General features: G+C 54.6%; 1 pseudogene; it reads right to left on the minus strand.

The window, feature by feature from the left end:
- Window positions 1-2,091: 2,091 nt before the first annotated feature.
- On the minus strand, window positions 2,092-8,761 carry LOC132499997 (probable ATP-dependent RNA helicase DDX28; annotated as a pseudogene).
- Between the last annotated feature and the right edge of the window lie 875 nt (window positions 8,762-9,636).

Genomic DNA, 9,636 nt, shown 5'->3' on the forward strand with positions numbered 1-9,636 from the left:
TGTCCCTTTGGTATCTGGCCACCCACGAGACCATCTTTCAGCCTGTCCAAGCTGGTCTAGCCATGGCTGAAATTGCGCAGATTAACATGCTATAGCCCATTGTGGTAAAACTGCCTCAGGACCAGGGGCATGTTTTTGTGGCTGGAGGGAGGTCAAGGCAAATGGGTGGGCTCCTTAGGTCTTGGGATCGGGCAGGACACATTGCCTGGCCTGGGCCAGCCTGGGGGTCCCCCACCTCACACTGTCACACAGACTGTACTAGGAGCAGCTGAGGCCTGGGAGGGGATGACAGAGAAGGGGAAGGGCATCCATAGATGATGGAGAGGACATCCAGGGGTGGTGTGAGGGAGCCTCCCCACTAGCGCTACATGCTCCGGACCTCCTCCCCTGCCCAGGGCCAGGCTAGGCCCCCACCGGCCCCCAGCAGCCCGCACACACTGCAGCCACCCTTCCACAAGCGGGAAGTCCCGCATCAGGGCCCGCGTGCGCTCCCGCGGACTTGGGGTGCTGGAGGTGCCCAGCGTGGTCTGCACGAGGGTTACTGATCACAGCAGCAGACCCAGCAGGAACAGCAGGCACAGCAGAGGCCGCTGGCTGCGTGCACGGGGACCTTCGAGGCCCCCGGGCCGCAAGCTGCGCAGGGCAAGGCAGGCGGGCAGAGGCGGGTCTGAGAGGGGCGGGCGATGGGGTTCTGCCCGTCGACACAGGCCACCCAGCGGCGCGGCCTCGCGAGGGGGGCGGGGTGAGGGAGGGGATACAGAGTCACAGGACCCTGCGGCCCGTGTGCGGAGAGCCGCGATCCGGGAAGCCCGGCAGCCACAGGGCGGCACTGCCCTCCCGTCCCCTGCTCAGAGGCAGCTCCCGCGGGCTAAGCTGGCCTCTGCTGAGAGCCCACTCGCCTCCCATCGCGGGTTCCCTCCGCCCCCGCCCCTCTTCCCACACCCACTGCTCCGAGGGGGCGCCCTAGGTTGCTCTCCCCCGCCTCTAACCTTCCTGTCCAAGCTGGGGTGCTTGGTCAGAGGGCCACCTGCAGCCCGAGGCCTCCCGGGAGCACACCTCGTCCCCATCTGCCCGCAGCCGGCCCCGCCCACCCCGAGGGCTGCGTGCGAGGGTCTCTGTGGCCACAAGTGCTCTGGGCTCCCGGTTTCCCGGTACTGGGCCATGGGGACTGGTGTGGGGGAAGAGGTAGTTTCTGGAAATGGGGAGGGGGTAACCTTGTGAGCTCTGGATACAGGAGGGGGCCCTCTGCCCCCAACCTTCTCTCTCCTCCTACTTGACTCCCCAACCTGCATGACCATTCTCTGGGGACTTGAACCAGCGCCTGGGAACTATCAGGAACCTCCCCCACTTCTGTCAGCCAGCCTCAGGAGAGTGCCCTCAGGAGCTGCTACACCTCCCCAGGGCCTGAATAGAGGGACTTTTGGGATGTGAACTGAACAACCTTCTGGGGAGAGTCAACACCCTTTTACTCAACAGAGCAGGAACTCAGTCAGTAGGCTATTTGTGTGGAAGGAAATGAAGTCGCTTCCATGGCAGAAGAGCCCCCGCCGCAGCAACCTTCGTCCCAGAGCTGCTGGCTGACCTTCTGGCCAGGATCCCTCCTACCTCAGCGTGGAAGGCCCGGCCTCGTGGAGAAGTGTAGGTTCTGAAGAAAGACCTGGCACCTGGGCTCTGCTGCTACACTTGCCTTATCTCGTGGCCCTTGTGGCTCTAGCTTTCCCAGAAACCTCAAGGGCTAAGTGCCTGTGCTTGCTCAGAGGCCGCACGCCATTCCCCATTTCCAGCCTCAGGCCCTCCCGCTAGCTGCCTCCTCTAGGGACCCCCTCCCCTCAACACACACACACACACACACACGCGCACACTGGGGATGTGCCTTCTCACAGCAGCTCAACCACTGAGATGATTTAGGGACTGTGCCCAAACTCCTGCATCCCCAGCCTCTCAAGTTTTTGCTCTGATCCCTGGCACCCCCTGGAGCTGTTCCACCTTTGGAACCTTCCCCAGGTGGCAGGAGTGCCTAGCACAGGGCTAGTGACCTAAGTCTGAGCACTGGCGACCCTACAAATCTGTTACAGAAGAACATTTTATTGAGCAGTAAGGGACGCCACTGGGGACGGAAAGGGCTGGCAATAAAGGAGCATGTGAACCTCGGGGCGGGGTGCGTGCTGCTTGACTCTCCATCCTGTTCTTGCTTCAGGGAGCAGGGCTTCCTCGGCCTCTCTGTCCTGCCTCCTGAGACCCCAGGCAGGAGGCTCTTTGGGAAGCCACAGATTGCTGCTTTCAGTTTCAAAAAGCCCAGCTCCCCACTGGTTTGTGGTGGTGGCCGCTGACAATGGCTCAGGGCAGGAGCCCATGTGGTAGACTGCTAAGGCTTCTCTGCACCCTGTCTCTGCTCCTGCATCCTCCTCGGCTCGCAGAGGGCAGACTTCACTTTCTCCAGCTCACAAAGGGGCCCGTGAGGATTGAGCAGAGGAATGCCAGGTTTTCTTCCAGGCCAGCTTCCGCCCTGGGATGTTCAGGGCAGACTCTCATTTCAAACCTCACTTTCTGAGGCTCCTGGCTTATGGCCATTTAGTGTGCAGGGAGGCTCCTGGCTGAGGAAGGCTCAGACAGAACGACGCAGGTTCTAATCTGTGGTAGTGGGCAGTGGGGGGGGGGGGGGGAGGGGTCACTGCAGGAAGAGGCATTCGCTGTCTTAGGCAGTTAAACCATAGCCCTGTCTTCAGAATGGTTCAGCCAGCAAGATTCTGTGGAGTCCGCCTCCTGGCACCATGCTACAATCGCTGGATTTTGGGTCTGGAGTAACCGAGATCTTCGTCCGACTCTTCCGGAGTGTGCTTTCTCTCGGGAGCACATCTGGGGACTGGCTTCTCGGCTTCCGCCTTTGCTGGCATGGCCAAAGGAGCATCCCCGTAGGCCCGGTAGCCACCAACCAGGCAGTATGTCTCCCCATGCCGGCCCAACTGCGTTTCTCCACACCCTCGGTTGAGGACATGGTAGTGACCAGGTTTAGGAGGAGAAATGGGAGCCACAGCTGCTGCAAAGAAAATCAGAACTGATCAGTCACTTCTGCTGTACACAGTCTCCTGCCAGAATTTCCCTCTCATGTCTCTCCCATTTTCTGGCTGAAGACCTTTAATCTACTTGACATCCCAAACACAGACTTGGCCCATCACCTCTATGAGTCCCTAGAGAAGGGACACTGGCTGCAAAAGCAATTTCTAGAGCCTCCGGCTGCATCAGGTGAGGTAGTCTCTTCACCGTTGCCAGGGAAAACAGTAGAACCCGAAAGAAATTGCAATCATGATCCTCTCCATCTCTCCCTTCCACAACAGAGAAAACATTTCTTGCAGTGTGTCACTTCTGAGGCTTTAATGGAAACGTCTTTCAAGTTTTGGAAAAAGATAATCTAATATAAATTGGTTAAGGACCCCTCCCGCTTTGGCAACCCCTCTTGAGCCCCATTTATAATGCCTGTTACAACCACACTGAACTCTAGCCCTCTGATACTTTTATCTAGATTAGAACAAGGCCAAATACTGAGGCAGAGTGATCAGGAGACTCAGAACCGGGTTCTGGGTACCAAGTGTAGGCTCACATCCACCCAGCCTCCTGGGACACCATCTGCTCAGCCCTCCAGTCTCACTAGCACTTCATCACCCCCCTTGGTTCTTCCGGTCTTCCCATGAATAAGGCACCACCCTCTCCCCTAATACTCAGCAGCTCAGTATGGGATGTGTCTGAGGGGACCGATATAGATGTGTACATGACAGCACAGAGGTGCCTGGGTTTGAAGGTGCGGTTCAAGAGTGGCCCTCTTCCTCAAACTGCTCCGTTTACCATCTGCCAACAAAAATGCACTTGCCTTTTGCTAAGAGGCCAATCAGGAAAGGGTCTGAATGGAAGCATCCTGTAGCCCAAAGCAGAAGGCAACATTTATAAAGATCAGAAGCTTCCTGAACACTAGTTCAGGGATGACCTTTCATTTGTCCTCAGCAGTGAGCACTGTGAGACCCTGAAGGTGTCCCAGGTCACTGGTATTACTTACAGCTGGGAAAGTGCTGAGGTTTACGTAGTGGGCAAGCCCCACAGGAACATGTGGCAGCCAGGTGAGGTTGTGTGTACACCATGCCTCTTCTACAGATGCCCGGTCTCGGTGTAACTGCTGCACTGCCCAGCCAGGGAACAGAGCACAGGTTTGAGTAAATATAGACGATCCGGTCAGACATTCTCTCTCAGACAACCAAAGAGATTGGTATCTGGTGGAGAACTGGTAGGGCAGTTTCTCTGAGGGCAGCACGTTTCCATAGTTACGCTGCCATGGAAACTGTGAGAAGGCCTGTGAGGTCATCACTACCCAGTGAGGTCATAATAAGGAACCTGTGACTTGCGGGTCAGGCTTCAGGAGGAGGGGCAGTTTTGTGGAGGAGAGCAGGGTGGAGGCAGAGGTACTCTGCCTGGTCCCTCACCCCTGGGCTTCCCCACCCATGCCCTAGTCTAGCAGACACCCCACGTGGGGCATGCAGGTGGGCTGGTACAGCCCCAGGGGCCCCAGGAGGGCAAGAGAGACCCACATTCTGAAATTGGCTTGAGAGGCAAGATTAACGTTAAGAGACAGCTAGGTTGTATGGCACTGACCCTAAGAGGCAGAGAATTGTGTGGACTGGGGAATCAGGGAAGGCTCCTTGGCAGTGGGCCTGAAGGACAAGTGAGATTTGGACCCATGGGGAAGAGAGGGAAGACATTCCAGTTTGGAAGAATACAAGCAAAGACACACTCTTCTCGACCTTGTCCTGCCCCAAATATAAATTCATAGAACCCTCACATTTTTACACCTGAGGGCTTAGAAAAACCAAGATGTTAAGGAGCCTACCCAGTGTTACACAGCTAGTGGAGAGGGGTTCTGCTCAATGGTTACGTTCATGTCGGGGCTCCGGATTTACAGCTGATAGGAATGTGAGGACAAGCTCATGCCGTTTAAAACATTTCCAAGTGATACTGAGAGAGATGTTAAAGGTGCAAAATGACGGTGCTGAATGACCTCACAAAGTGGGAATGGTGGGCCCATTTTAATATGAAATTCAAAACAAATTCATGACAAAAGGACATAATACAAAATGACAACATAATCATTACACTCCCCTCTCCCCTAGAAGTAAAAATCATTATAATCCTCTCTCTCTCCACCATGAAAGGATGAGATAAAGGCTCAGCAGCAGCCCCCGTGAAAATCATGGTCAACACTGTGAAGAGGGGTTAGTAAGACGACTTGGTCCGACTCAGAGAAGGAAGGAGACAACTCTGCCCTTAGCCTGATCAGGCCCACAGGAAGGAACCACATTTGGGGCAGCTTTTGATAGTGTGGCAATGAGAGAGAACCTTCTTTAGGAGGGGACTCCCTGTTGCCGACCTTGAAAAAGCAAAGATGGGACCTTCGTCTACTGGGGCTGTTGCAGAGGGGATGTGCCCAGGAGGTAGAGACTGCTTGGACTACCCTTTTAGAGGTTGGGCCACCCTGGTTGAGAACCACAGCACCTTCTATCCCTAAACTGCTTGAATCAGTGGGTGCCCGTTAGGACAGACGAAGTCAGGCCTCATTGGAGCAGACTGCCTTTGGGAGTGGTAGAAGGTAAATGTGAAGGGGAATGCTCTGGCGGAGGTTTGTCACGGCAGGTGGGCCAGCATGAGACCATTCAGAACCTCCAAGGCTCCAGAGATTACTTGGCTGGGAGCATCCCTCTGATGTGGTGCGGGGACTCCTACCTTAACAGGACCTGGCTGGGCATCTGGGGGAGGCAGAATAAACGGTTTATTAACTTAAGAGAGCGAGAGAATCACCTGGGGGGTTCCACCAAACCACTTAAAAGGCCTTGTACCTGGATTCTTGAGCCAACCCTCAGAAAACTTATCTAGATCTGGAGTAGGGCTCAGGAAGCTGCACTTTTCATAAGCTTCCTGGGCAGTCCCACCACAGTGGTCCATGGATAGAGAGACCAAATTATTGTGTATTCTCGGTTGCTTTTGGGAGTCAAAGTGGGCAATATTAAAAACTGCAGCAGGCATATGTATAAACAGGGAATATTCAAGGCAAGCAGAGGTGTATAGTTATTCTATGCATGAATCAGATTTGAGAAAAGCTAGCCTGGTGGTTAAAGAACACAACCCTGAGGACAGACAAACCAGATTCTTTCCTACTGACTTGTGTGATTTTGACCAAGTTCTTTTATCCTTCTGACTGTTTCTTCATATGAAATAGAGCTATGACTGTACATTTAGCACAATATTCTCTTTCGGCAAAGGTTGCTCTGGGTCCATTTGTGTTCTCTGCAACTTAACCCTTTCCAGTGCACAAGCATTTTTAAGTTGTTTGGTGAAGTATTACATTTGACTTTCAACAGTTCATTACTTTGGGCAAAGCTTATATAATGCTGCAGAGACTAGAACCTATGCAGAGATAGTGAGAGGATGTTATAAGCTTATTCTGCTGGTTTATAAAAAAGTTTAACCTTTTCTTCTCTTCCTCCACCTGCCACCAAGAGAAGAGAAAGAAGGCAGAGCCTGGAAATGCACACCAAGCAATATTTCTGTGTCAGTTTGCCTTTTATTCCTCTGCCAGTACTTCCCAGAGAGATTTCACCAAAAGTGCCTAAGCTTGCCATGGCCATTGTTGTGAAGAAAATTTCTCTTTATTGCTAGTCACATCCCCTTTTCCTTCTCCTGGAGGCTTAATGGATGTTTGGGGGCAGGAAACAAAATTTAAACTAAAACATCAATTGAAAGAGCCTTCGTCCTAAGTGTGGTAGCTTGGAGTGTGAATCTTCTCAGGGTCTACTGAATTCTGCCCCAGTGGACACTGTTATTAAGGGGCACCCATAGAAACATGGTTTATTGTTAGAAACCATGACATAATACAGAGCCAAGATCGACATTATTCTTCACATGAAAGACTACAGAGAACCAAGCTCAGTAGTTCACCCTCAAGTGTTGGCCAGCAACTTACCTTTTGAAGCCAGACAGCAGCCCGGGTCTTCAGAAGGTGACTAGGCAGCCCAGAGCACCCTACTGACAAGTGTGCTCACCCATCCAGCACAGAGGGAAAGGTCCCTGTTATGGCATCATATATAAGCCTGCTGCAATAAGGTTTGCTGGTGCAAAGGCTCTCTCACTGAGGACCCCAGTCCTGGAAGGCTTCTCCTCTGGCGAGCTGCCAGTTCAATCTTCTGAGCCAGGCTCACGTCCCAGGGATGGGGTCACAAAGCTGATGACAGTGCCTGGCACCTCGATCCCCACCCGGCCCACCCTCCCTGCTCTGTGGATGTAGTCTTGCAGGGTGAGAGGGAAATCATAATTGATGACTAGCTCCACCTGGGTGCTGTCCAGGCCCTGAGAGGCGATGTCTGTGCAGAGAAGAATGTCTCGGGAGCCCTTCTGGAAGGACTGGAAGATGCCTGCTCTCATTGAGGCTGGCATTTGTCCCTGCAGTCTTAAGTGTTGGATTTTGTGGTCATCCAGAATATATACCCCAGCCAGTTCACAGTGCTGTAGCAATTACAGAACACCAGAACAGTTCCTGCGGCGCCAGTCTTTATGCTCTGTCATGCTACCTAAGGATCTGTACCAACCCAGTCACCTTCTCTGTTCCCTTCGGCCTCATGAATGTCTGTCTGACATGAGGCATGATGCAGTGGAGCTTGTCACTGGTAACGGGGGTTAGAGAGTCTAAGCTGGCAACTTTACTCAGCAGCTGGCCTACACCTTCGGGAAATGTGGCACCCACCAGCAGTAACTGAGCTTTGGGATTGAAGGGGTCTTTTATGTCAGCTGAGCCTTCTGCTATATGGCTCCCCTCCAAGATGTAATCCACCAGTTCCAGGAAGATTTCATCCAACAGCATGTCTGCATCATCCAACACCAAGAAGGAGAGCTGCTCCAGGCTGATCAGTTGAGTTTTCAGGGCCTTCCACAGAGCCCCCGGAGTGGCCACCAGAATATCTGCTGGAGGTTGTTTGGACAGTTGCAGCCTGATCTTCCTCATGCCATGGCCTCCCCCTAACTCCCGCACCTGGAGGTCCAAGGAGCTGCCCAAGGCCTGGGCCACAGCACGCACCAGTTCGGCTAATTCTCGAGAAGGCACAAGAACCAGGCCTCGAGGAGCAGGGATACGACAGGGGTCCAGGCTTGGCTGGCCCAACAGCCGTTGAAGGAGAGGTAGCATGTAGCTGAGAGTTTTGCCACTGCCGGTTTCTGCGGCGCAGAGAATGTGGCGGCCGCGAAGAACTGGGGGAATGGTACTCGACTGCACGTTTGTGGGCCGAACAACTTCGGGAGCAGCCTCCTGTAGCGCGCTCAGAACGGGGAGCTCCAGACACACTTCAGTGCAGCTGCCCTTGGGCGAAAGGTTCCGCAGCGCTGGAGCCTCATGTTGCGCGCACTCGATGGAGAAATGGTCCGCGTGGGTTCGCCGATTCCTCCAGCCGGGCGAAGAGAGTGGCGCGGGTTCCAAGAGCCCAGCGTGAGGTGAGCCGGCTGGTTCAAGTCGGGTCGCCGCGCTGACATCAGCGTCAGCCCAGGACGCGCCAGCATCGGCCACGCGGGGGCTACGCTGGCCGCTATGGCGCTCTTCCTGACGCCGCTGTAGAGCCCGCGGGATGCACACCACGGGCAGTGGCTCGTGGGGACCGCGGACCGTCAGGTCCCGACAAGGCGCCAGAAGCAACCGAGGCGCGAGCGACAACAGCCGAAGCCACCGTGCCAGAGCCATACTCCGCTTGCTGCGGGAGAGGCGCACGACAGTGACGTCACGGGCGCGCCAAGGCCTTGCGGACGGTGGCCGGCGCGGCTCAGTTGTGGTTGTGAAATCGGCGAACTGTGTGGAAGGAGTGGGATCTGTAGAGCTCAGCAGCGGCGAGGTCTGTAGGTTCGAACAGGGGATGGTGACTCCAGACCCCGGCCAACCTTGGGGAAGGGTGCGCGACGGACGCAGGACTGGGGTCCGGCGATACGCGGCGATGGGGCCCTGGCATTACGAACCAGGAGGGCGGAGGGCTTCTGGCGATCCGATGTCTTATCCCTGCCGTGCTCTTTTGTCGCCCTCACAGCTCCTATCATGGCTTGGCCAGTTCGGGTCTCCCCCTGTGACTTATGATGAGGGTGTGGCGATATTTTCCCAGATGTGGTCCCCATGTAAGGTCTTTGAATACAAGTATTTATTGAGAGTCTGAGTGAATGGTCAGGCCTGGGGGCCGAGACCAGGAGTCCGGAGTCGTAGGTCCAGGCTCACCCTTCCCTTAGAGCTCCCCAGAGAGCTGAGGGCCCCGAGGGCAAGCAGATGGCTTTCAGCGTATCTTCTCTAAAGTCAAGAGAACTCATCTCTTGGTACTTTTCCCCTTTTCAGCTGAGGTTCATTCTCCCCTCCCTTGTCACCCTTTACATCTTCTAATCCTGAACCCACTGCTTTCTTGGCTAGTTCATCTCCACCGGCTTTCCAGTTAGATACCTCAATTCCGTAAATAGCAGCGAGGAGGGTCCTGCTACAGGTTTGTGGCCTGTCCCACAAAGCCACGGTCAGGCAGAATAGTTTACTTGAATTCACTGTTCGGGTTGCCAGAAAGCCTTAGACAACAGGTCTTCCTGAAC

Source organism: Mesoplodon densirostris, chromosome 12, assembly GCF_025265405.1.
Source record: "Mesoplodon densirostris isolate mMesDen1 chromosome 12, mMesDen1 primary haplotype, whole genome shotgun sequence".
NCBI lineage: Eukaryota > Metazoa > Chordata > Mammalia > Artiodactyla > Ziphiidae > Mesoplodon > Mesoplodon densirostris.